At 45.3% G+C, this 26,108-nt stretch overlaps 1 protein-coding gene across 2 annotated transcripts in view; it reads left to right on the top strand.

Moving 5' to 3' along the window:
• Positions 1–2,658: 2,658 nt before the first annotated feature.
• LOC101595255 (SREBF chaperone) overlaps positions 2,659–26,108 on the top strand; it is a 64,578-nt gene continuing 41,128 nt past the window's right edge. For both annotated transcript variants that reach the window (XM_045136476.1, XM_045136475.1), the window contains exon 1: positions 2,659–2,736. The gene's annotated coding sequence lies outside the window, so the exon portion shown is untranslated. The remainder of the gene's footprint in view (positions 2,737–26,108) is intronic.

Genomic DNA, 26,108 nt, shown 5'->3' with positions numbered 1-26,108 from the left:
GGCATGGCCTTTTGAGGAAGGCCCAGGAGAATCCTGGGAGCAGCCAGAAGGGCTATCTTTGATCTCTGGTTTGCATTATGATTGTATCTGCACTTTTTTTTTTTCCCCCTGAGGTAGAGTTTCACTCTAGCCCAGGCTGACCTGGGACTCACTATGTAGCCTCAGGGTGGCCTCGAACTCATGGTGATCCTCCTACCTCTGTCTCCCAAGTGCTGTGATTAAGGGCATGTGCCACCAAGCCCAGCTGTATCTGTACTTTCAGTAACCCCAGCCACTGGTACCTTTGGGGGAAGAGGGTCGCTTTTACCCGGGTAGGCAGGGCGTGGGTGGGGATGAGGTTGAGTGACAAGAGCGTGTTCAGGGCAGTAGTATGGGGGTGAGGCTGACCCTCTGACCAAGTGAACTGAGCTAGGTCTAGTGAGGACGTGGTGTGCTGTGACCATCATCTCCCAGAAGATGGTCCCAAGGGCAAATGCAAGGATTGCTCACTGGTCTTCACTGGGTGCCTGGGACTTGTGCTCCTAGTATGGGCATAGCTTTGCTTTCCCTACAGACCCTCTTCTATTTTCAGGAAAGTCAAATGAGAGGCTACCTGCCATATGTGTAGTTCAACACTTGACCAGGGGTTTGGGGATTGAGCTCAGTGGATGAGTGCTTCCACAGTTAGCGTAAGGGCCTGGGTATGGTCTTCGGCCCCCATCCCCAAAAAAAGCCAGGCTGTAGTGGTGCATGCCTTTAATCCCAACACACTTGGGAGGGCAAGGTAGCAGGATCACCATGAGTTCAAGGCCACCCTGAGACTACATAGTGATTTTCAGGCCAGCCTAAGCTAGAGGGATACCCTACCTCAAAAAACAAAACCCCAAGCCCCAAGGGAACTAGCACTTGGCCAGTGTGAACACTTAGTGTAGTTATTTTTTTTTAATATATTTATTTGTTTGAGAGAGAGAGAAAGAGGCAGACAGAGATATGGGCTTCCTGTTATTGTGAACTCAAGACTCATGCACCACTTTAGTGCATTTGGCTTTATGCGGATTCAGGGGAATCAAACTCAGTCTGTCAGGCTTTGTAAGCAAGGGCCTTTAACCACTGAGCCATTTCTCCAGCCCTGGTTGTTCGTATTATATCACCTATTCCAGGCACGAAACAATTAAACCCAGATCAACAACAGGAAAAGACTAAGGTGTCTTCCCACCCAGAGATAACCGCTGATCACACATCACTATCATTTTTGACCCTTCTCCTCACATTGTGTGTGTGTGTGTGTGTGTGTGTGTGTTTCCACACAGGGTAGTTTAGGATGATCTTGAATTCCTGATCCTTCTGCCTCCACCTCTTGAGTGCTGTGATTGCAGGTGTGTGCCGACATGTCCAGATTTATGCAGTGCTGGGAATTGAACCCAGGGCTTTGTGCATGCTAGGTAAGCACTCTACCAGTTCATGGACATGCTCAGCCCTTGTGTGGTGTTTTCCCCCTCTGCCATTTTGGATTTTTTTTTTTTTTCCTGAGGCAGGGTCTCTAGCCCAGGCTGGCCTCAAACTCACAGTGATCCTCCTACCATTGCCTCCCATGTGTTGGTATTAAAGGTGTACACCACTGTGATTGGCTTTCAGCTTGGTATTTTTTGCTGTTTGTTTCTTTTCTTTTCTTTTCTTTTTGGTTTTTTCGAGGTAGGGTCTCACTCTGGTCCAGGCTGACTGTTTCTTTCCTTTTTTGAGGTAGGATCTCGCTCTAGCCCAGGATAATCTGGAGTTCACTGTGTGGTCTCAGAGTGGCCTAACACTCACAGCTAAAGTCCTACCTCTGGGATTGCAGGTGTGTGCTACCACATTTGGCTTTTCAGCTTGTCTTGAACCTTCTTTGATGATTATCTTTCTTTTTTAATTTATTTTTTTATCTTTCTTTTTTAAAAAAATTAATTTAGGGCTGGAGAGATGGCTTAGCGGTTAAGCCGTTTGCCTGCAAAGCCAAAGGACCTTGGTTCAATTCCCCAGGACCTGGGAAAGCCAGATGCACAAGGAGGCACATGCATCTGGAGTTTGTTTGCAATCGCTGGAGGCCCTGGCGCACCCATTCTTTCTCCCTCTCTCTGCCTCTTTCTCACTCTCCCAAATAAATAAATAAAAATAAAGTTAAAAATTATTTACTTATTGGGGGGGATGCAGAGGGAGAATGGATGCACCAGGGCAACTAGACCAGACACATGGCCCATCTTGTGTATCTGACGTTTTTACATGGATACTGGGGAAATCAAACCTGGGTCCTTTGGCTTTGCAGGCAAGCTACTTAACCGCTGAGCCATCTTTCCAAAGCCCCATAATTCTCTGGTATCCTAAAAAGGGAACCTGAGCGTCTTGGGCATTTTCATGCGGGAGCTGTCAAAAAGCGGGCTTTGCGTTTTTCAGGCCAAGACCGCCCCTGCCATTAATTTCTCTGACCGCCAGGGGGCGCGAGAGAGCGAGGGCGCCGCGAGCCTGGCTGGAGTGCGCACGCGCACGCCGCGGGGAGCACGTGTGGAGGGTGGAGGGAGGGTGGAGGGTGTCGGGGTGGGAGGGGAAAGGTAAGAGGTGAAGGGGCGGGGAGCTGCGCGGACGCCGGGCGGCCGGCCGGACCGAGGGACCGACGCACGGAAGGGAGACGACGACGCCGGGCTCCCGGCACCGGACCGCGAGGCCGTGAGCGCGCACGCCGCGCCCCGCTACGCCGCCGACGTCCCGGAGCCGCCTGGGCCACAGGTACCTCGGCGGGAGCCCTCGCGGCGCCCGGGGCTCCGGCCTCGCGTCCCCGCGTCCCCGCGGTGGAGCTCGGGGCTGGGGGCGGCGCGGGGGCGCGCGGGCGCTGTCCAGCAGCCGGGTGGGGGCCGTCCGTGTCGCTCGCCCCCGCGGCCGCCGCTTCCATCCACCGCCACGGCCGCCCGCGCCCCCGCGGAAGGGGGTCGCGCCTCCGGCTCCGTGGCCTGGGGCAGCCTCGGGTTCTAGAACCGGCTCTGGGGGCTTGTCTGGGGGCGGAATGCGGGGTAGACTTGCCCCGTTCTGCACTCCTGACTCTTTATTTATTTATTTCTCTTTCTCCCCCCGCCCCCCCCCCCACACCCTCCACCCTCCGAAGGTCTGATTGAGGGACATCGTGTAGCAGTAGATTTCTTTGCGGGCTGTGCTCCGTTTCGGGTCTTTGTATTGCTGAAAACCTAAAACTTTTTTTTTTTTTTTTTTGCTCAACAAAGTCGGGTTTGCTGCATCAGGATTGCACACGATTGTTCATGTCATGTTAGCACCAGCTACAGTGTGTCCTGCGTCCTGTGTGTGTGTATGTGTGTGTGTGTGTGTTTTCCAGAAATGATAAAGAAGGCAGTGAGTTCCTTTGGGGGATTCTGGCAAGGGGTTCCCCTAGTTGCTGTGGACATTTACTGGACCACCTTCTATGGGGATAGAACTGGGCGATTAAACTCTTGCTGGTAATTCCGTAATACTTCTTGTGAAGTGCACTTAGAAGTTTCTTTAATGATGGTGTCTCTCTGTGTGTGCGTTTCTTTCACGTGACTAAATATTTTGTGAAGTTTTGTTATGCAGTGTCTTCCTCCTTAGAGTGCTGCCATCTCAGGGTGCTCCAGGGAAGAATGTTTTAGGGAATCAAGATCAGGTGTGTCTAGTTACGCTGAACACATTCACGGTGTTCCTGGGTGATTGGGTGATGCTTATTTTTTTTTTTTTAAAGTTTTTGGTTATTTTTATTTATTTATTTACTTGAAAGTGACAGACACAGAGAGAAAGAGGCAGATAGATAGATCGATAGATAGATAGAATGAATGGGCGTGCCAGGGCCTCCAGCCACTGCAAACGAACTCCAGATGTGTGTGCCCCCTTGTGCATCTGGCTAATGTGGGTCCTGGGGAATCGAGCCTAGAACCGGGGTCCTTAGGCTTCACAGGCAAGCGCTTAACCTCTAAGCCATCTCTATAGCCCAGCTTATTTTTTTAATATATATTTTATTCATTTATTTATTTGAGAGAGAGAAAGAGGGAGAAAGGGAGAGGTGTGCCAGGGCCTCCAGCCACTGTAAACAAACTCCAGATACATCCGCCCCTTGGGCATCTGGCTTACGTGGGTCCTGAACAATCCAACCGAGATCCTTTGGCTTCGCAGGCAAATGCCTTAACCGCTAAGTCCTCTCTCCAGCCTGGATGATGCTTAGATTTGTTTGTTTGTTTCGGTTTTTTGAGGTAGGGTCTCCACTCCAGCCCAGTTCACTTTGTAGTCTCAGGTTGGCCTCCAAAACACAGTGATCCTCCTAGTTTTGCCTCCCCAGTGCTGGGATTAAAGGCGTGCATGCACCATCACACCCTCCTTGAACACACTTTTTTATTTTTTTGGCCTGGCAATAAATATTTTAATATTTGTTTCATTTTTATGATGACAAATAATTTTCAAGTTTATTTCCTTTTTTGTTTGTTTGCTATTTAAATACAAAGCTAAATCACAAAATAGGTACAACCAAGACATTTGATCTCACAGTTAGATGCTGCTGTCGGGTCCTCCTCCAATTCTGTGACCAGGCTAGCAGGAGTGGGGGCGGGGGGTCTCAGGGAGAACACACTATTCTTAAAACGTGTGGTGTGTTAATGTAGTTCCAATTTTTTGTTTGTTTGTTTTCGAGGTAGGGTCTCACTCTAGTCCAGGCTGACCTGGAACTCACTATGTAGTCTCAGAGTGGCCTCAAACTCATTGCGACCCACCTACCTCTGTCTCCCAAGAGCTAGGATTAAAGGCGTGCGTCACCATGCCTGGCCTGATTTTTTTTTTTTAATGCGTTTTTATTTGGGAGAGAGAGGGAGACGGAGAGGGAGAGAATGAGCTCACCAGGGCCTCTTGCTGCTGCAAACAAACTCCAGCCACATGCACCACTTTATGCATCTGTCTAGGTTACTGGTGAATTGAGCCCCCGGCTCTCAGGCTTTACATGCAAGTGCCTTTATCTTCTGAGCCATCTCCCTGGCCCATGGTTCTCATTTTAAGTGTTTGGGCCTTGTGTAGCAGCACACACCTTTAATTTCAGCACTTGGGAGCTAGAGGTAGGAGTACCCCTGTGAGTTCAAGGCCAGACTGAGACTACATAGTGAATTCCAGGTTAACCTGGAACTTGGGGCACATGATGTAAAACAAAACTGTAGATATAAGTAAATATTACCTTTACATTTTGTCTTTTTTTTTTGGGGGGGGGTGTTGAAACCAGGGCATTTGTCTACTACCAAATAACAAAAGTTTTTATTTTTATTTTTTTAAATTAAAAAAAATTGCTTGTTTATTTTTATTTATATATTTGAGAGTGACAGAGAGAGAAAGAGGCAGAGAGAGAGAGAGAGAATGGGCACGCCAGGGCCTCCAGCCACTGCAAATGAACTCCAGATGGGTCCTGCGGAATTAAACCTCGAATCAGGGTCCTTAGGCTTCACAGGCAAGAGCTTGACCGCTAAGCCATCTCTCCAGCTCTCTCCACCAATCTTTACCACCATTCTGTGGAATGGACCAGGCAGCTCTGAGTCCATGATACAAACAGGTACGCAAGGCACAGAGCAACCGAGGTGGTGGTGGTGGTTTGATTCAGGTGTCCCCCACAAACTTAGGTGCTTTGAATGCTAGGTTCCCAGCTGATGGAGATTTGGGAATTAACGCCTTCTGGAGGCGGTGTATTGTTGGGGGCGGGCTTATGGGTGTTATGGCCAGTTTCCCCATGCCAGTATTGGGCACACTGTCCTGTTGCTATGATCCATCTTATGTTGGCCAGGGGGTGATGGGTGATGTCCACCCTCTGCTCATGCCATCGTTTTGCCTGTAATCCTGGAGTGTCCTGTGAGCCTGTAAGCCAAAATAAACTTTTTGTTGTTGTTTCCTCACAAGCTGTTCTTGGTTGGGTGATTTCTACCAGCAGTGCAAACCTGACTGCAACAGTGGCGCATGCGTCTGGAGTTTGTTTACAGTGCCTAGAGGCTCTGGTGTGCAGTGTGCCCATTCTCTCTCTCCCTTTTTTTTTTCCAAAAATTTTTATTAACGACTTCCATGATTATAAAAAATATCCTGTGGTAATACCCACCTTCCCCCAATTTCCCCTTTGAAACTCCATTCACCATCATATGCCCTCCCCATCTCAATCAGTCTTTTATTTTGATGTCATGATGTTTCCTCCTCTTATGATGGTCTTGTGTAGGTAGTTTTTTCAAGAAAAAATAAAACATACAGTCTAACCTGGATCATGGTGGACAACTTACTATTGTTTGTACATTTTTTGTTCCTAAAGGTTAAAAAGAAATTCTAATTGGATGTTATTTCTTATTTAATATTTCATTGATCCTCAATATTTTGACTGTTCTCTCTTTTTGTCTCTTTTCTCTCTCATATTCACACACACACACACACACACAAACATAAAATATTTTAAAAAATTTGGTCATGCTACTGAGGATTTATTATCTCTGGTTTTCTATTTCATTGGTCTGTATAGTCTGTCTTTATGACAGTACCACACTTTTTTTTTTGTTGTTTTTTGAAGTAGAGTCTCACTCTGTAGTCTCAGGATGGCCTCAAACTCACGGCAATCCTCCTACCTCTGCCTCCCCAGTGCTGGGATTAAAGGCGTGCGCCACCACGCCCAGCTCCACTTTTCTTTTTTGGTTTTTCGAGGTAGAGTCTCACTAGCCCAGGCTGATCAGGAATTTGCTATATAATCTCAGAGTGGCCTTGAACTAATGGCAGTCCTCCTACCTCTGCCTCCCAAGTGCTGGGATTAAAGGTGTGTGTGTGTGTGTGTGTGTGTGTGTGTGTGTGTGTGAGAGAGAGAGAGAGAGAGAGAGAGAGAGAGAGAAGAGAGGGAGGGAGGCAGGAAGAGAGAGGGGTGGGGAAAGAATGGGCATGCCAGGGCCTCCAGCTGCTGTAAATGAACTCCAGATGCATGCTTCCCTTTGTGCATCTGGCTTTACATGGATACTGGGAAATTGAACCCAGGTTGTTAGGCTTTGCAGGTAAGCTCCTTAGCCACTGAGCAATCTCTCTCCAGCCCTAGTACCACACTTTTAATTACTGTAGCTATATTCAGATTCTTTGTGTGTATTGTATATGCTCATGTGTGCAGGTTGCAAACCCCATGCACAAATGTGCGGAGGCCAGAGGAAAATGTCAGGTACCTTCTACTATTGCTCATCTGCATGCTGCCTTGTCACAGAGTCTTTCAGCTACATTCAGTGTGAAGCTGGTTTCCTCTTTGGTGCACTGAGGGCTTGGCTCACTGGTCGGATCAGTAGATCTGCTCTTCAGATCGCCTACACTGAGCGCTGTGTGGTGTAAGATGGACTCTCACTGAACCTACTGCTACTGTTTTCAGTCTGACTGGCTGACCAGCGAGCCCCGTTGTTTCTCCATCTCTGCTCCCCATAAGACTTAGGTTATAGCTGTGTGTCGCCACACCCAGCTGTTTGACGTAGGTACTGGGGACCTCTCAGGACCTCATGCTTGCACTACAAGCTCTCTTACCTGCTGAGCCATCTCCTCCAGCCCAAGATTTTTTTTTCTTTTAAAAAATTATTTTTATTTATTTATTTTTATTTTTTAAATTATTTATTTTCTTAATTTTTATTAACATTTTCCATAATTATAAAAAATATCCCATGGTAATATGTACCCTCCCCACACCTTCCCCTTTGAAATTCCATTCTTCATCATATGACCTCCCCATCTCAATCATTGTACTTACATATGTACAATACCAACCTATTAAGTACCCTCCTCCCTTCCTTTCTCTTCCCTTTAAATCTCCTTTTAAACTTACTGGCCTCTGCTACTAAGTATTTTCCTTCTCACGCAGAAGCCCAATCATCTGTAGCTAGGATCCACATATGAGGGAGAACATGTGGCGCTTGGCTTTCTGGGCCTGGGTTACCTGACTTAGTATAATCCTTTCCAGATCCATCCATTTTTCTGCAAATTTCATAACTTCATTTTTCTTTACTGCTGAGTACAACTCCATTGTATAAATGTGCCACATCTTCATTATCCACTCATCAGTTGAGGGACATCTAGGCTGGTTCCATTTCCTAGCTATTATAAATTGAGCAGCAATAAACATGGTTGAGCATGTACTTCTAAGGAAATTAGATGATTCCTTTGGATATATGCCTAGGAGTGCTATAGCTGGGTCATATGGTAGATCAATATTTAGCTGTTTTAGGAACCTCCACACTGATTTCCACAATGGCTGGACCAGATTGCATTCCCACCAGCAGTGTAGAAGGGTTCCTCTTTTTCTACATCCCCGCCAATATTTATGATCATTTGTTTTCATGATGGTGACCAATCTGACAGGAGTGAGATGGAATCTCATTGTAGTTTTAATCTGCATTTCCCTGATGACTAGTGACGTAGAACATTTTTTTAGACGCTATGGTACTAAGTTTTAAAGTCGTTTTAGTTCTTTTTTTGTTTTGTGTTTTTAAATTTTTTTACTTATTCGAGAGAGAGAGAAGGGCAGAAAAAATGGGCACACCAGGACCTCCAGCCACTGCAAACAAACTAAAGATGCGTGTGACACCTTGTGCATCTGGCTTATGTAGGTCCTGGGGAATTGAACCTGGTCCTGTGGCTCTGCAGGCAAACACCTTAACCTCCAAGACATCCCTCCAGCCCTGTATTTTTTAAAAGATTTTTATTTATTTATTTATTTATTTATTAGAAACAGAGGGAGAGAGGGAGAGAGAATGGACATGCCAGGGTCTCCAGGCACTGTAAGTGAACTCCAGACACATGTGCCACCTTGTGCATCTGGCCTGGAGAATCAAACCTGAGCCCTTAAGCTTCACAGGCAAGCTCCTTAGCCACTAAGCCATCTCTTCAGCCAATTTTTAAAAAATATTTTTATTTATTTAAGAGAGAGGGAAGGAGGCAGAGGGAGAGAGAAAGAGAATAGGCACACCAGAGCATCCAGCCGCTGCAGATGAACTCCAGGCACATGTGCTCCCTTGTGTATCTGGCTTACATGGGTACTGAGGAATTGAACTTTGGTCCTTTGGCTTTGCATGCAAGTGCCTTAATTGCTAAGCCATCTTTCCAGCCCCTGTTTTTATTTATTATTATATTGTATTTCTTGTTTTTTTGAGGTAGGGTCTCACTCTAGCACAGGTTGACCTGGAATTCACTATGTTGTCTCAGGGTGGAATTCACTATGTAGTCTCATGGTGATCCTCCTACCTCTGCATCCTAAATGCTGGGATTAAAGGCATATGCCACCACACCCAGCTTCTGTTTTTTTGAGACAGGCTCTCACTGCATCCAGGCTGACTTGGAACTCACTATGTATCCAGGCTTGTCTTGAACTCATTGCAATCCTTTTACCTCAGCCCCTCCATTGCTAAGGTTTTGTATCCCATGCTGACCTTGAATTCAGTGTGTAGTTGAGAATGACCATGAACTTCTGGTCCTCTAATTTCCTGTGGTATTATGTGCACCGCCATGTTTGGTGTTAGGAATCAAACCTATGGCTTTGTGTGTGTGAGATAAGCACTCTACCAACTAAGTTGCATCACAGCAACTCAGAATTTAGAAATTTCTACATATTCAATCACATCATATGCAATAGAAATAATTTTGCTTCTTTCAAATTTGGGTGCTTAAGGAGAAAGGATAGTTGAGGAAGGAGAGAATGGTCTTGCCTAATTGCTCTGGCTAGAACTTTCATTATTCAAAAGGGAAGGTTTTAGCTTGTGTTGGAGCATGTCTTTCTGAGACAGGAGAGGTTAGGTAGTGCTATTATGTAAAAATCTGGGTTAATGCTTTCCTAATAGTAGGTAGAACAGAAAGTCAGAGGTAAGACTCAAGCCTGGATAGTTTAAGGAATAGAAAGAGGTCCTTCCTACATGGCTGGAGCTGGAGGGGAGGAGGTTGGAATGGAGAAGGTTGGGATTTCTTAGGGATTATAGCATGGTAGAAAGATTGAATTTCTTTTTAAACATAATGGACAACTGTTTTGGAGTGGAGTGTTTTAAGCAGGGTGGTAACATTGATGGGTTATGTTTTACAAAGATGTGTGAAGGAGGTTGGTGTGAGACAGAATAGAGGCCATTATTGCTTTCTCTTAGAGAAGCTAGAGAGATGCTGCTGCTAGTTTGGTTGTGGGTCTGGCTTGGAGGTATGTATATGTTATAAGCAGTGGACTGAGATGTTTCCAGTATATCTTGTAAACTTATTTAATTTTCAATATGGGGTCTTGCTCTAGCCCACGCTGACCTGGAATTAACTATGTAGTCTCAGGATGGCCTTGAACTCATGGCAGTCCTCCTAGCTCTGCCTCCCAAGTGCTGGGATTAAAGGTGTGTGCCACCATGCCTGGCTTCGCCCTTTTGTTTAAAAAGTATATACACACACATACACATTGATTTACAAGCAGAGAGAGAAAGACACAGAGAATGGGTGAGAGCCTCTTGCTAGTGCAAACAAACTTCAGACACATGTGCCACTTTGGGTATGTGGCTTTATGTTGGTACTGCGGAATTGAACCAGGGCATTAAGCTTTGCAAGCAGTGCCTTTCACCACTGAGACACTGCTACAGCACTCCCCCCCCCTTTTGTGAGATTGGATTTTGCTATTTGCCTAGGCTGTCCTGGAATTCATGATGTAGCTCAGACTGATGTTGAACTCTTCTTCTTCTTCTTATTTTTGGTTTTTCAAGGTAGGGTTTCACTCTAGCCCAGACTGACCTGGAATTCACTATGTAGTCTCCAGCTGGCCTCAAACTCATAGGAGTCCTCTTAGCTCTGCCTCTCAAGTGCTGGGATTAAAGACGTGCACCACTGTGCCTGGCTCTGGTTTTTTTTTTTTTTCTCAAAATGAATTTCTACTCCTTTTAAATATTTTATATTTATTTATTTATTTTTATTTTTATATTTTAGTTTTTTTCAAGGTTGGGTCTCTGGTCTAGGCTGACCTGGAATTAACTATGTAGTCTCAGGATGGCCTCATACTCTTGGCAATCCTCCTACCTCTGCCTCCCCAGTGCTGGGATTAAAGGTATGCGCCACCATGCCTGGCTTATTTATTCATTTGAAAGGGAGAAGGAGAGAGCAGGAGAGAGAATGGATGCGCCAGGGCTTCAAGCCACTGCAAATGAACTCCATACGCTTGGGACCCCTCGTGCATCTAGCTAATGTGGTTCCTGGGGAATCAAACCTGGGTCCTTTAGCTTTGCAGTCAAATGCCTTAACTGCTATGCCATCCCTCTAGCCCCTGGCTCTGATTTTGAACTCTTGATGCTCCTGGCTCAGCCTGCTGAGTGCTGGTTGATAAACATGGCACCCTGCCTAGCAACCTGAGTTTCTTCATTGGTAAAAGTGGGATATTGGGGCTGGAGAGATTGTTTAGTGGTTAAGGCGCTTGCCTGCAAAGCCTAAAGACCCAGGTTGACTCCTCAGAACCTATGTAAGCCAGATGCACATGGTTGCACATGCATCTTGAGTTCGTTTTTAGTGGCTAGAGGCCTGGTTCACCTATTCTCTCTCTCTCAATAAATAAATAAATAAATCAATAAATCAAATAAATATTTTTCTTAAAAATGGGATATTGGAGCCAGGCAGGGTGGCACACACCTTTAATTCCAACACTCGGGAGGCAGAGGTAACAGGATCATTGTGAGTTTGAGGTCAGCCTTGGACTACAGAGTGAGTTATAGGTCAGCCTAAACTAGAGTAAAACCCTACCACAGGGGAAAAACAAAACAACAACAACAGTCCTCCTCCCCCCCCCCCAAAACACACACAAAATATAGGAGATTGGGGCCTGGAGAGATGGCTCAGTGGTTAAGGCTGTCTGTGAAGCCTGGTTGCCTTGGTTTGACTCCCCAGTACCTATGTAAAGCAAGACTCACAAAGTGGCACATATGTCTGTTTGCAGTGGCAAGAGGCTCTGGTGTGCCCATACTCTTTCTGTCTCTATCTCTGTCTTTCTCAAAAAACAATATTAAAAAAGTAGGATATTAGAGCTGCAGAGAGCGTTCATCACTTAAGACACTTGCCTGAAAAACCTAATGACCCCAGTTCAATTCCCTCGTACCCGTGTAACCAGATGCACAAAGTGGCACATGCGTCTGGAGTTTGTTTGCAGTGGCTAGACACCTTGGTGTGCCCATTCTCTCTGGTTGCAAGTAAACAAACAAAGATTAAAATTACAGGATATTGTCCTGGGTGGTCTCATCTCTCTTAGCTCCAAGATTGTATAGTTTTCTGTTAAACTTCAGGAAGATGAGCACATTGTAGTTTGAGAAGTGATTGTGAACATTTGGAAAAACTGTGTGCACCTTTCATATATCCTTATCCATGAGTGTCTTTGTGGTTGAAAAATGTTACTTAATACCTGTATTAGCTATTTTTCCTCTTGCCACAGCATACCTGAGAAAAGCAACTTAAAGGAAGGGTTTATTTGGCTCACAGTTTGAGGGCATAGTTCAGGTGGAAGTAGGAATGGGAGACAGCTGTTCACTTGGCATCCCAAAGCAGGAAGCAGAGAGCGATGAATACTGATGCTCAACTAGCTTGCTTTCTTTCCTTTTTTATTTTATTTTTTTTTCGAGGTAGGGCTTCACTCTAGTCCAGGCTGACCTAGAATTCACTGTGTAGTCTCAGGATGGCCTCAAACTCACGGCGATCCTCCTACCTCTGCCTCCCGAGTGCTGGGATTAAAGGCATGCGCCACCATGCCCGGCTCAACTAGCTTTCTCTTTATTCACTGTGGATCTCAGTCACCTCAGGTCTTTAAACTTCAGTACACTTAATTTAGAAACTCCCTCAAACATGCCCAAAGATTCTAGATGGTTGTAGAGCCAATCAAGTTGACAATCCAGTATTAACCGTCACAGTACCAGATTATAAGTATTCAAAATAGCAGTAAAGGGGCTGGAGAGATGGCTTAGTAGTTAAGGCTTTTGCCTGCAGAGCCAAAGGACCCAGGTTCCATTCTCCAGGACCTATGTAAGCCAGATGCACAAGGTGGCTTATGCGTCTGGAGTGTGTTTGCAGTGGCTAGAGGCCTTGGAACACCCATTTTTTCTCTCTCTGCCTCTTTCTCTCTCTTGCTTTCTCAAATAAATAAATAAAATTTAAAAAATCAAAATAGCAGTTAAAATTTGTCAGAAATAGAGGGGGAGGGGGAAAATTGTCAGAAGTAACTAAAAAAAAGTAATAGTTACTGGGGAGAGGGCTCAACGGTTCAGGTGCTTGCCAGTGAAGCCTAAGGACTGGAGTTCAATTCCCAGTACCCACAAGGCAGATGCACAAACTGGTGCGTGCTTCTGGAGTTCGTCTGCAGTGACTAGAGGCCCTGGTGCAGCCATTCTTTCTCTCTCTCTGCTAGGTGTGGTGGTATACACCTTTAATCCCAGCATTTGGGAGGCTAAGGTAGGAGGATTGCTGTGCATTTGAGGTCAGCCTGAGACCACATAGTGAATTCCAGATCAGCCTGGGCTAGAGTGAGACTACCTCAAAAAACAAAACAGAACAAAAAGTCATAAAAAATTTGTCAGAACTAAACTGTATTTTTTAAGACTGTGACCGAATATTTGGGAATGAGTACCATGTAGATGTGATATATTTATCTTTGAGTCTTCGTACACATTGTGACTTGACAGGGACCCACAGCCTTAAGTTTGTGAACCCAGCACACCACTCTTTGCCTTGGGGAATGTGGGAGGGATTTTGGAGCCTTGTCTGCTTTCAACAGGGAACAGGGTGGAAGGCATGGGGACAAGAGATTCTTGGATTCTTGGTGGCAGATGGGCAAGAAAGAGGTGCAGGGGCAGAGGGTCTCCTCTGGGTGAAGTTACTGGAAGGGGCCAGTGCAGTCCATAGCTGGCACACTGACGAGAGCTTTCTTGGCTTCCCTCTGTGTCTCTGGGGCCCTCACTCACAGATAGCATTTCACTTTCAGGGTTTCGAATGAAACCAGCTTCCATGCAGCATGTATAGTAAGAGCTCTTGAAGTAGTAGCAACCGAACAGAGACTCATCATACCTTCTATTTTTAGAATAAAATTGTACAAATTGTTAAGAGCCTTGTGCCTTCCAGCTGAGCACCCTCCTGTCAGGAAGTTAGGCAGGCTAACTGTGTAGCCTGATTGTGCCCATGTGTGCCTGGTCACAGGAGGCTGGTCCTGATCTGAGTATCATCTGTATGGTTATTTATGATAAGTGTTGCAAACAGTAAAGTGTCATTAGGTCTTCCTGTCTTCTCTCAGTCTTGGTGTTGCCGTGTCATCCCTGTAATTACTGTAAATTGTAGCAAAAATCATCCTCTTGAACGTTTGTGCTTTAGATTCTCTGGAATCATCCTTTATTCATTAACTGAAATGAAAAGAGGTTCCTTTCCTTTTGGTGTGCTTCAAGTTCTTTCAGTTTTTTTGGCTAATTTTAATGCTTAGAGAAGCTAAGTTTCTTGCCTGGAGCATTGCTGCTTTGCAAACAACTCTCAAACAAAACAAAAAGACATACTTTCCCCTGAAGAGATGAATTGTTTGCTCCAGTGGACTAGTTTAGCACAGTGAACAGACTGACCTGCAGTGACTTTCTGTCCTGGTCCAAATGAGGTGCTGCGTGCTCTGGGAAACAGGAGGTGGTTCAGTCATGGCCTCCCCGGGGAGGGGGGGCTGCAGTCAGTAAGGGGTACCATGAGAATCAGTGTGAACAGAGAGCAGGGTGAAAACACATCCACAGAAGCTCAGAGGAGGGCTGCATCTGTGGGAACGACCTTTGAATTTTAATTTTCCAACAGAGGCATTTGTTTATAGGACACAGAATTCAAAAGTTGTAACAGAGTATACACAGGAAAGTTTCCCTGCCCCTGGCTGCAGATCCTGTCCCCAGAGACAGCAGTGTTACAAGTTCTCATGTGTCTGTCGGGGGTGCATTGTGCATATACAAACACACAAAGAACTCTCTTCCCCTTTCCTTTCTTTTTTTTTTCTTTCTGGTGATTTTTCGAGGTAGGGTTTTGCTCTAGTCCAGGCTGACCTGGAATTAACTGTGTAGTCTCAGGGTGGCCTTGAACTCATGGCAATCCTCCTACCTCTGCCTCTGGAGTGCTGAGATTAAAGGCTACCACACCCGGCTCACTGTTTTTCTTTATGAGAGAAAGAGAGAGAGAGAAAGAGAGAGAGAGAAAGAGAGAGAACTGGCACGCCAGGGCCTCCAGCCATTGCAGTCGAGCTGCAGACACATGTGACACCTTGTGTGCATGCACTACCATGCATGTGCATCACCTTGTGCTTTCGGCTTACATGAGATCTGGAAAGTCAAACATGTGTCCTTAGGCTTCTTAGCAAGCACTTTAACCACTAAGCCATCTCTCCAGCACAAGGGAACAGTTTTTTTTTTTTTTTAAATGGGAAATGCTGTCAACCCAGTGTGATGGTGGGAGTCATTGAGGTTCTCCTAGATGGGTCATACGGAAGAGATCACTCCATGCCTCAGGTTTCTCATATTGGGAATTGGGATAATAGGATTAGGCTTGTTATGAAAGCTTATAAAGGAGATAGAGAGTTAAGTCTTAACTGAGAGCCCAACACACAGTATATTTTTATTCAATACAAAGAAAGCTGGAAAGAGGTTCAGTACATTTTATAATAGAGACGAACACCCTCACTTGTGCAGGCACTAGCCAGCCATTTGAGGCATAGAAGCCTGAATTTTGCTGCCTATCTGAGGTGTCCTCATGCCTCTGTCTCTCAGGTGCATCTGTCTCTATACCCTATAGAGTTAAGTGTTTAAATTTTTTTTTATTTATTTCATTTTTTTATGTGAGAGAGAGAAGGGTGCATCAGGGCCTTCGGCTGCTACAATTGAACTCCAGACAATGCGCCATCTTGTGCGCATGTGCAACCTTTTGCATGTGTCATCTTGTGTGTCTGGCTTATTTGGGATCTGGAGATTTAAACATGAGTCCCAGCCTTAAGCCTAAGCCATCTCTCCAGCCCCTGTCATTCATATATATTGTGGTTCTTCAAGGTAGAGTCTTGCTTTAGCGCAGGCTGTCCTGGAATTCACTATGTAGTCTCAGGATGGCCTCAAACTCATGGCAATCCTCCTACCTTTGCCTCCTGAGTGCTGAGATTAAAGGTGTTTGCTGCCATGCCTGGCAGCAGTGTCCTTACTGTTTCCAATGTGACCAGGACTGTTTTAGAACCTCATGTACAAACATGAATATACAGGGAGTTTGTTTGTAGACTTGACAGAAGACATATTAATAAACCAGGGAATAATCCATTTATATAATGACAGTTTTAAGTGTTCTGAAAAAGAGGAAGCAGGCTCTGGGCCAAACAGTAAAGGGAACTATGGTGGTGGTGGGGGGAACATGTGGTCATGGGAGGTTTCTTTTCCTTTTTTTTTTTTTTTTAGAAGTGACATTTTACCTGGGACCTAAGAGATGAAAAGAAGCCATTCTATGAAAAGAAAAGGGAATAGCCTTTAATCCTAGCACTCAGGAGACAGAGGTAGGATAGCTGTGAGTTTGAGGCCAGCCTGAGACTACATAGTGAATTCCAGGTCAGCCTGGGCTAGAGCAAGACGTTACCTTAAAAAAAAAATCAAATTCTTGATAATGGCACAGATGTCACTCTGATCAAGTACTTTACTTCTTGGCCATATTTTTGTTTTTGAGGGCTTAAGGCCAAGAAGGTAGATAAATTTAACTATATAGTACTGCATGTAACTGTATCTATATCTAGCTGTCATCTATCACCCTTTAGAATTTGGTTTTTCTTTTTTTTTTTTTTTTTTTGGTTTTTCGAGGTAGGGTCTCACTCTGGTCCAGGCTGACCTGGAATTAACTCTGTCATCTCAGGGTGGCCTTGAACTCATAGTAATCCTCCTACCTCTGCCTCCCGAGTGCTGGGATTAAAGGCGTGCACCACCACGCCCAGCCTCACCCTTTAGAATTTTAAAAAATATTTTATTGGGCTGGAGAGCTGGCTTACTGGTCAAGGTGCTTGCCAACAAAGCCTAAGGACCCAGGTTTGATTCTCCAGATCCCACGTAAGCCTGATGTACATGGTGGAGCATATGGCCCTGATTTACCCATTCTCTCTCCCTTTCTCTCTCTTTCCTTCTCTCTCTAATAAATAAAAATTATTTATTTGAGAGAGATAAATTGGCAGGGAGAGGGAGGGAGAGAGAGAGGGAGGAAGAGAATGGGCACACCAGGGCCTCCAACCACTGCAGACCAACTCCAGATGCATGCACCTCCTTATGCATCTGATTTATGTGGGTCCTGGGGAATAGAACCTGGGTCCTTTGGCTTTGCAGGCAAGCACCTTAACTGCTATGCTATCTTTCCAGCCCTTTTAATATTTTTATTTATTTATTTGACAGAAAAAGAGGGGGAGAGAGTGAGAGAATGGGCATGTCAGAGCCTCCAGCCACTGCAAATGAGCTCCAGATGTGTGCGCCCCTTTGTGCATCTGGCTAATGTGGGTCCTGGGGGATCAATCCTAGGTCCTTTGGCTTTGCAGGCAAATGCCTTAACTGTTTATAATTTTTTAAAATTTTTGTTTATTTTTATTTTTATTATTTGAGAGCAACAGACAGAAAGAGGCAGAGAGAGAGAGGGAGAGGGAGAGATTGAGAATGGATGCGCCAGGGCCTCCAGCCACTGCAAACGAACTCCAGACATGTGCGTCCCCTTGTGCATCTGGCTAACATGGGTCCTGGGGAATCGAGCCTCGAATGGGGGTCCTTAGGCTTCATAGGCAAGTGCTTAACCACTAAGCCATCTCTCTAGCCTTATAATGTTTTTTAAAAATATTTTTATGTATTTATTTACTTTTTAATTGTTATTTATTTATTTATTTGAGAGCGACAGACACAGAGAGAAAGACAGATAGAGGGAGAGAGAGAGAATGGGCGCGCCAGGGCCTCCAGCCTCTGCAAACGAACTCCAGACGCGTGCGCCCCCTTGTGCATCTGGCTAACGTGGGACCTGGGGAACCGAGCCTCGAACGGGGGTCCTTAGGCTTCATAGGCAAGTGCTTAACCACTAAGCCATCTCTCTAGCCTTATAATGTTTTTTAAAAATATTTTTATTTATTTGTTTATCTCCAACCCTTTTAAAATATTTTTTATTTATTTATTTGAGAGAAATAGGTAGGGAGAGTGAGTGAGAAAGAGAATGGGCATGCTTGGGCCTCCAGCCGTTGCAGACAAACCCCAAACGCAATCAACCCCTTGTACATCTGGCTTATGTGGGTTCTGGGGAATTGAACCTGTGTCTTTTGGCTTTGTAGGCAGGTGCCTTAACCATTAAGCCATCTCTACAGCCCAGTTATGGCTTTTAAGGAGTGACTTTTAGTGACTTTATAGGAGCTTTGTCGCTGAACATTCGTGCTATCTGCTAGGATGTGTCAGGGCTGTGTTGACGGTCTTCCCTTGGAAGTACTCCTCTGCTGTGACGATCCTCTTTCATATTGTACACTGATTTGGAGTCCAATCTCTGGGTCCTTTGTCCTCCCTGACCAAGAAGACATGTGGCTTACCAAGGTTGTAGGATGTACTAGGATTAGCCCATTGTCTCCTATGGCCCTTCTGACTTGGGAGCAAGAATCAAAATCTTGGTTGTCCTTTTAGCTCTAATGTCTCCAATTTGCTTTGGCTTCTACATATGTTATGAGTTACTCAGAAGGACACGTACACGAGTCATGAAGAATGCAGATACAGAGCAGGTCTGATCACCTTAGTCTTGAGCAAAACAGATCTAATTTGAGCTGGAGAGATGGCTTAGCAGTTAAGGTGTTTGCTTGCAAAGCCGAAGGACCCAGGTATGATTCCCAGGACCCACGTTAGCCAGATGCACAAGGGGGTGCACATGTCTGGAGTTTATTTGCAGTGGCTGGAGGCCCTGGTGCACCCATTGTTTCTCCTTCTCTCTTCCCCTCCCCTCTCCCTCTTTCTCTCTCTGTCAAATAAATAAATAAAAATAAAATATTTAAAGGCATGTGCCACCATGCCTAGCTTCCTCTCTATCTTTTTGTGCTTGCAAATAAATAAGTACATATATTAAAAATATTTTTTAAAAGATCTAATTAAAGAGTGACACAAAAGTTCAAAGTCATTCTTTCTAACATTCAGGTTTACTTGTCTGGTGACATTTAAACAATGTCTAGACCATAAAAAGCAGCCTGTCCTGTTTTTGGTTTTTCAAGGTAGGGTCTCACTCACCCAGGCTGACCTGGAATTCACTATGTAGTCTCAGGGTGGCCTTGAACTCATGGAGATCCTCCTACCTCTGTCTCCCAAGTACTGGGATTAAAGGCATGCGCCACCACTCCCAGCTTTTTTAGAAAAATATTTTTATTTTTACTTATTTGATAATGAAAGAGAAAAAGAGAGAATGGGCATGCCAGACCAGGGCCTCTAGCCACTGCAAACAAACTTCAGATGCACGTACACCCTTGTACATCTGGCTTATGTGGGTCCTGGAAAGTCAAACCGTGATCATTTGGCTTTGCAGGCAAATGGCTTAACCACTCTCCAACCATCTCTCCAACCCCTGTTTTGACTTTTTTATTTTTTAAAAGTACTATTTATTTATTAGAGAAAAAAAAGAATGGGCATGCCTGGGCCACAAAGAACGAACTCCAGATGTATGTGCCACCTTGTGCATCTGGCTTATGTAGGAACTGGAGAATTGAACCTGGCTCCTTAGGCTTTGCAGGCAAGCACCTTAACTGCTAAGCCATCTCTCCAGCCCCTGTCTTGTCTTTTTTTTTTTTTTTGGTTTATTAAGGTAGGGTTTTATTCTAGCTCAGGCTGACCTGGGATTCACTATGTAGTCTCAGGGTGGCCTCAAACTCCATGGCGCTCCTCCTACCTCTGCCTTCCCAGTGCTGGGACTAAAGGTATGTGCCACCACGCCCAGCTCTCTGTCTTGTCTTTTTTAATACCTGATAAGGTGCTGTAAGTGCACTGAGAGCATGGTAACAGCCCTAGAAACATTTATTTTTCCTTTTTTCTTATTTATTTGAGAGAAAAAAGTAGAGAGAGAGAGCATGGGTACACCAGGGCCTTTAGCCACTGCAAACTAACTCCAGACATGTGCGCCCCTTTCTGCACATGTGCGCCATTTCATGCTTGCATCACTGTGTCTGGCTTAAGTGGGACCTGGATATTTGAACATGAGTTCTTAGGGAAGCACCTTAATCACTAAGCTATCTCTGCAGCCCTAGAACCAAGTTTTATGAACAAATTTAAAACACCTGAGTATTGTTTTTATAAAAAAGCAACTGAAGAGCCGGGCGTGGTGGCGCATGCCTTTAATCCCAGCACTGGGGAGGTAGAGGTAGAAGGGTTGCATGAGTTCGAGGCCACCCTGAGACTACATAGTGAATTCCAGGTCAGCCTGGGCTAGAGTGAGACCCTACCTTGAAAAACCCACACACAAAAACCCCCCAAAAACAACAACAACAACAACAAAAACAACCAACTCAATGGCTTAGCAGTTAAGGCACTTGCCTAAGGACCCAGGTTCAATTCCTCAGGAGCCCATGTAAGCCATGCACATGGTGGCACATGTGTTTAGTTTGTTTGCAGTGGCTGGAGGCCCTGGTGTGCTCATTTCCTCTCTCTCTAATAATTATATGAAAATAAGTAATAAAAAAGGCAACTCAAAACTGGGTGTGGTGGTACATACCTTTAATCCCAGCGTGGGGATGGAGAGGTGGGGGCAGAGGTAGGAGGACTGCTGTGAGTTGATGGCCAGTCTGGGGCTACAAAGTGAGTTGAGTCCCAGGTCAGCCTGGACTAGAGTGAGAGCATATCTCAAAAGAGAAACAAAAGACAAGCAAAGCAAGCAGAATAGAGTCCTGACACCTGCTTTAAGACCTTACAAGTGTCCCTAAAGTTAGTTTGTTAGCCTCAGGAATGAAGAGAGTTTCTGTTGCCATTGCTCAGTGGCAGGCTAGCCTTGAACTCCTGACTCTACTGCATCCATGTCTCAGGTGCTGGGATTAAAGGTGTGAGCCTCCATACCCAGAAGAATCTTGTGACTCTCCAAAAGTCCCTCAAAATGCCTTGTACTGAAATTAAAGGTGTGAGCCAGCACACCTGGCCGAATCCTTTTGCTCCTGCTTGTGGGTGGACGGGGGATGCTTAGGGAGTGGGTAGGAGATGAAAAGAGGTAGACACAGGGGTCCTCCGCCTATTTCGAGTCCCCTCAGGAAGCCAGGTTCTCCTGTCCCCCAGGGAGTATTTTAGGCCAGGTATGAGTAGAAAAGATTAATGCTTGCCGTTTTTTTTTTTTTCCCTGTCTCTTAAAAGTCTGAGAAGTACATTCTGAACAAAGCTTTATTGATTTTGGACAAGAGAGAAAATACAGACAGACAGCCAAAACTGTATGTGGTTGTCATAGGCAAGTGGCCATTTTGCCTCAAGACAAGGCCTGGAGGACACATGGCTTATTTAAATCTGCTTTGGGTCTGAGACAAGGGGGGGGGGTTCGGGTGTGAACCCAGCCAACCCTTTCTTAGAAACTAGTTTACCATGAATTTCAGCAGCATATGGCAGTCTGTTAGTAGCATTTACATCACAGTGAGGTTGAAAAAGCAAGAGAAACTGAAAAATCGCAATATTTTGACACTGATTTAACATTAGCATCTCAATTGCCTTGTGTGGCATTTTCATTTAGTTAGAAAAGCAAGTCCCTGGGGGCTTCAAGATCGCCCCCAGCCAGGGCATACATACATAGACCTGTGGCAAAGAAGACTGCTGAGGTGACATAGCATTTTAAAGCAAAAAGAGGTTACAGGTAAGGTGCTTTCAAGGTCATACTTGGGTCTGCCGTGTTCGTACACACCTTTAACCCTAACACTCTGGACTGCAGAAGTAGGAGGATTGCAGTGAGTTTGAGACCGACCACCCTGAGACTACATAGAGAATTCCAGGCGAGCCTGGGCTAGAGTGAGACACTACCTCAAAAACAAAACCAAAATGATTATATTTGAAAGCCTGGGGTCTTCACATATAAATCCTTATCTGTGGTACTCTAAATAAGCTCAAGGTCTGTGGGTTTAGACTCTTACTGATAGGAGCCTAAGTATAAGCTTAAGCTACCTTATCCAGACATTTTTTAGCAGGGCCTCCACTCCGGTACGAAAACATGTCTCTTTGTGCTCTATGCCCATTGCATGGCCAGGGAACAGGGCCTCGAAAGGCCTAGCTTGGGACTGCCATAGCAGTGTGATCCTACAGCTAGGGACTACAGATCTAGGCTCGTACCCATGTGACCCAAAATGTCTCAGGATCTAGATACACCCGGTTATCCTTGCCTGTCTATGTGGAGTCTGTGATTGATCTCTTGGAGCCATGCTTCTGGTTTGTCTCAGCCACAGTCACACATTTATCCGCTCAGCATGCTTCAGCCTGAAGCAGTACTGAGACAGACAGACAGACAGACAGACTCTCTGTCTGTCTCTCTCTCTTTCTCTCTCTCTCTCTCTCTCTCTCTCTCTCTCTCTCTGAAGTCGATAGAATGCAAGCACTCCTCATTTAAGTTTTGGATGCCTGGTCTGGGAAAGCCATACTATAATTTACCAATTCAATATAGAAACGAAGAGGTGTCTACAGGTAAAGCATTTTATTACCTCTAAAACCAGAAGCAAATCCGAAAATGTCAGACAGATGCAGTCACTAGCATGTGTCTCCAATCATTGAGCAGTCCATTTAGTTCCTAGGTGGTTGGTTTTCAGACCGTAGGTGGCAGACCTCAGAACTGAGCAGATGAGCCTGTTTCAGCCTTTTGCTGCCCAACTATGATCCTGTCTTTTGCAAATAAGCAAGTCACAGCTGCATGGTCCCTGCCTGTGGAGTCTGGCTGTGGCATCTCTCCACTGCCACCCCTTCAGTTGCTGCATAGCATGAGCCCCAACCCTCCAGGGACTGGATGCCCTGTGGGGTTCCCTTGCTGTGAGTCCCAATCTGCGCACACTGCCTGAATTCTGGACCACTGGCTGAGTACATTCTCTCTAGATGTCTGAGAAGTTTTGATTATTTTCTGGGGACACAGGACTGCCCCTTATACCCAGGGAAGGAGTGGGCCTTAATGAAAAGGGGAAACAGAAATCCAGGTTTGGAATTCAGCCATGCTAGCTGTGGCTGAGGGTTTTGCCTGATGAGGAGAGCAAGGGAGATTCTGGGGGCACAGTGGTCATTCTCCCCGCTTCCTTTCCATTTTACAGTTGCAGTTTTCTTTTAATATTTTTATTTATTTGCAAGCAGCGAAAGAGACAGAGAAAGAATGGGAGTTCCAGGGCCTCCAGTTGCTGCAAATGAACTACAGACATATGAGCCACTTTGTGCATCTGTCTTTATGTGGGTACTGGGGAACTGAACTCAGGTTCTTAGGCTTTGCAGGCAAGTGCCTTAACTGCTGAGCCATTGCTCCAACCCTACAGTTACAATTTTTCCAGTTACAGTTTCCAGAGAGGGGGGGGAATATGAATGGACATGTCAGGTCCTCTAGCCACCGCAAACCAACCCCAGATGCATGTGCCACCTTGGGCATCTGGTTTTACTTAGGTACTGGGGAATTGAACTTGGGTCCTTATGCTTTGTAGGTAAGCACCTTATCAGTTGAACCATCTCTCTGGCCCTAAGAGCCAAGTATATGTATTTTTGAGACAAGCCCAACAGATGCCCTTGTTTTTATGAGTCTGGCTCAAGCTGACCTGGAATTCACTATGTAGTCTCAGGGTGGCCTTACCACACCCAGCTAGATGATCTTTTACTTGTTCTTTTTTTTTTTTTTTTTCTGTTGTTGATTCTTGTGTGTGTGTATTTCTTCTGCACTTCCACATTTGCTTTCTCACCTTAAACAAGCTCATGATCAGGTTGGAATAAGTTGCATGCTTGCTCCTCTCTTTAGTGCCCTCATCTGTATAGCCTGTGGGTGTGACTTGACTTGGGCCTGTCCTTCCAGGGTGCCTCAGGGCTGTGCTGCCTATTCTAGCAGTTTTTTCTCTAAGCATATAGCTCCGGTTCCAATCACTAGCAGCTCTTTTGTTTTTGCTTATAATGGATTCTTCCCCAAAGGATGGAGCAGGAGTGTAGGTTTTTATGTAACATGGTTCCCTCAGGTCTCCAGGGCAAAACTATCTTGTAAACTCAGGTAGAACAATTGTGGGTTTAAAAAAAATTTTTGTTTATTTATTTATTTGACAGTGACAGATAAAGAGGTAGAGAGAGAATGGGCGTGCCAGGGCCTCCAGCCACTGCAGAGGAACTCCAGACACCCCCTTGTGCCTCCTGGCTAACGTGCATCTGGCTAACGTGGGTCCTAGGGAATCGAGCCTTGAACCTGTGTCCTTAGGCTTCACAGGCAAGCGCTTCATCAGTAAGCCATCTCTCCGGCCCATTTAAAAAAATTTTTTTTATGAGGTGTGGATTTTGATCTGAAGCAATGTGTAACTCTGGGGCAATGTAGGAAAAACAGGTTTTTGGTTCTGGTTGAGTAAATTTGCCTTTGGGATAGCCCTGTATTAAAATTTCTACTGTATGCCAGGTATGGTGGTACATACTTTTAACCCCTGCACTTGGGAGGCAGAGGTAGGAGTTCAAGGCCAGCCTAGGACTATATAGAGTGAGATCCAAGTAAATCTGAACTAGAGCGAGACCCTCAAAAAAAAAAAAAATCTATTGTAGAAGTGCAGGTTGGTGGCTGTGTGATGAGCTAGAATCTTATTTATTTATTTATTTATTTATTTTGTGTGTGTGTATTCAAGGTAGGGTTCACTAGCCTAGGTTGAGGCTGACCTGGAATTCACTGTGTAGTCTCAGGGCAGCCTTGAACTAACTCACAGTGATCCTCCTACCTCTGCCTCCCCAGTGTTGGCATTAAAGGCATGCGCCACCCAGGCCCAGCCCTGAATTTGTTTCTAAGTGCTCTGAAAATTAATACTTAGTGTAAGTGGTAAATATCAATAGAAGTCAGAGGTTTGTATTGACTACAGAATGGAAATGTACCAGTTAGCTTTTGTCTCACATAAGATCTAAGTGTAAGAGCTGTACTGCAGAGGCTGGTCCATCTCGTGTGTGCATTTAGTCCGGGGAGGGAAGTTGGGATGGGGAGCAGAATCTCCTAGAGGGCTTGGTTTGGGGAACAACAGAGGGAAGAGATGTAGGACAACTGGTTATGGCGACCTGTCTTCAGGAATCCTCTTGCTAGATGGACACTCGGGCACGTGTTTTCTCCTTCAGGCGGGAGGAAGGTGGGGGCACTGGAGAGCACGCATTTGCCTGTTGAGAGTGTATGGGCTAGACAGATGAGCTCAGTACTAGAACCTCTGCTTGAGACTTCCTTGACCTGTCTGTCCAGGGTGAGTGACAGAACCATGTGAACACCTCTGCTTGGACCAACAGCTAACTTCTGCAATCTTCCTTATCCATTGCCTAGTGATGGACCCACAAAACGTTCTTTGTATCCCTTAGAAGATTCCTGGGTGGAAAATTGCATGTGAAGGTGGAAAGAATGATGGCCATTCCTTTGCTTGTGAATTAGGCAAGAGGACTCCGTTTCCTTCTCATTTCTGGTTTTGACATTTAAGGAGTCATCCTTTTATCTGAGTTGTCATCAGTGAGCCTAGTCAAGCCAAGACACATGTCTGAGCAGGTTCCCTGTAGTACAGACCAAAGAAATAGTAATATGGAACAGAAGTGAATTTATACTTGAATTCCTTTGGAGAACTCAGTCAGAAGAGACTCTGGATCCCTTGACATGTTAGGGTTTCTTATTTTATAGGACTGGTTTAAAGGTCTTTGTTTCAAATGACAGAAATTAACTTGAGCTAAATTAAGACACAAAAAATGGCTTTAGTGGAAGGATGTGGGATGACTTATGGACTGGAAAGAAAAGTTGATGAGCCAGTCTTCCAGAAGGACTGAAGCCAGAACAGCCTGGGGAACACTGGGTTTGGGGGGTGGTGAATAATAGCCAGTTCCTCCTCTTGGCCCTGCTGGTCAAGTTCTGTGGAGTGGTTAGGATCCCTTGAGCCCCAGTGGGTGCTGCTACTTGAGAAAGGGGGCTGCTGCTGAGTAGGCAAAAGC

This window comes from Jaculus jaculus, chromosome 17 (assembly GCF_020740685.1).
Source record: "Jaculus jaculus isolate mJacJac1 chromosome 17, mJacJac1.mat.Y.cur, whole genome shotgun sequence".
Taxonomy (NCBI): domain Eukaryota; kingdom Metazoa; phylum Chordata; class Mammalia; order Rodentia; family Dipodidae; genus Jaculus; species Jaculus jaculus.
This window is presented reverse-complemented; position numbering and strand designations above follow the sequence as displayed.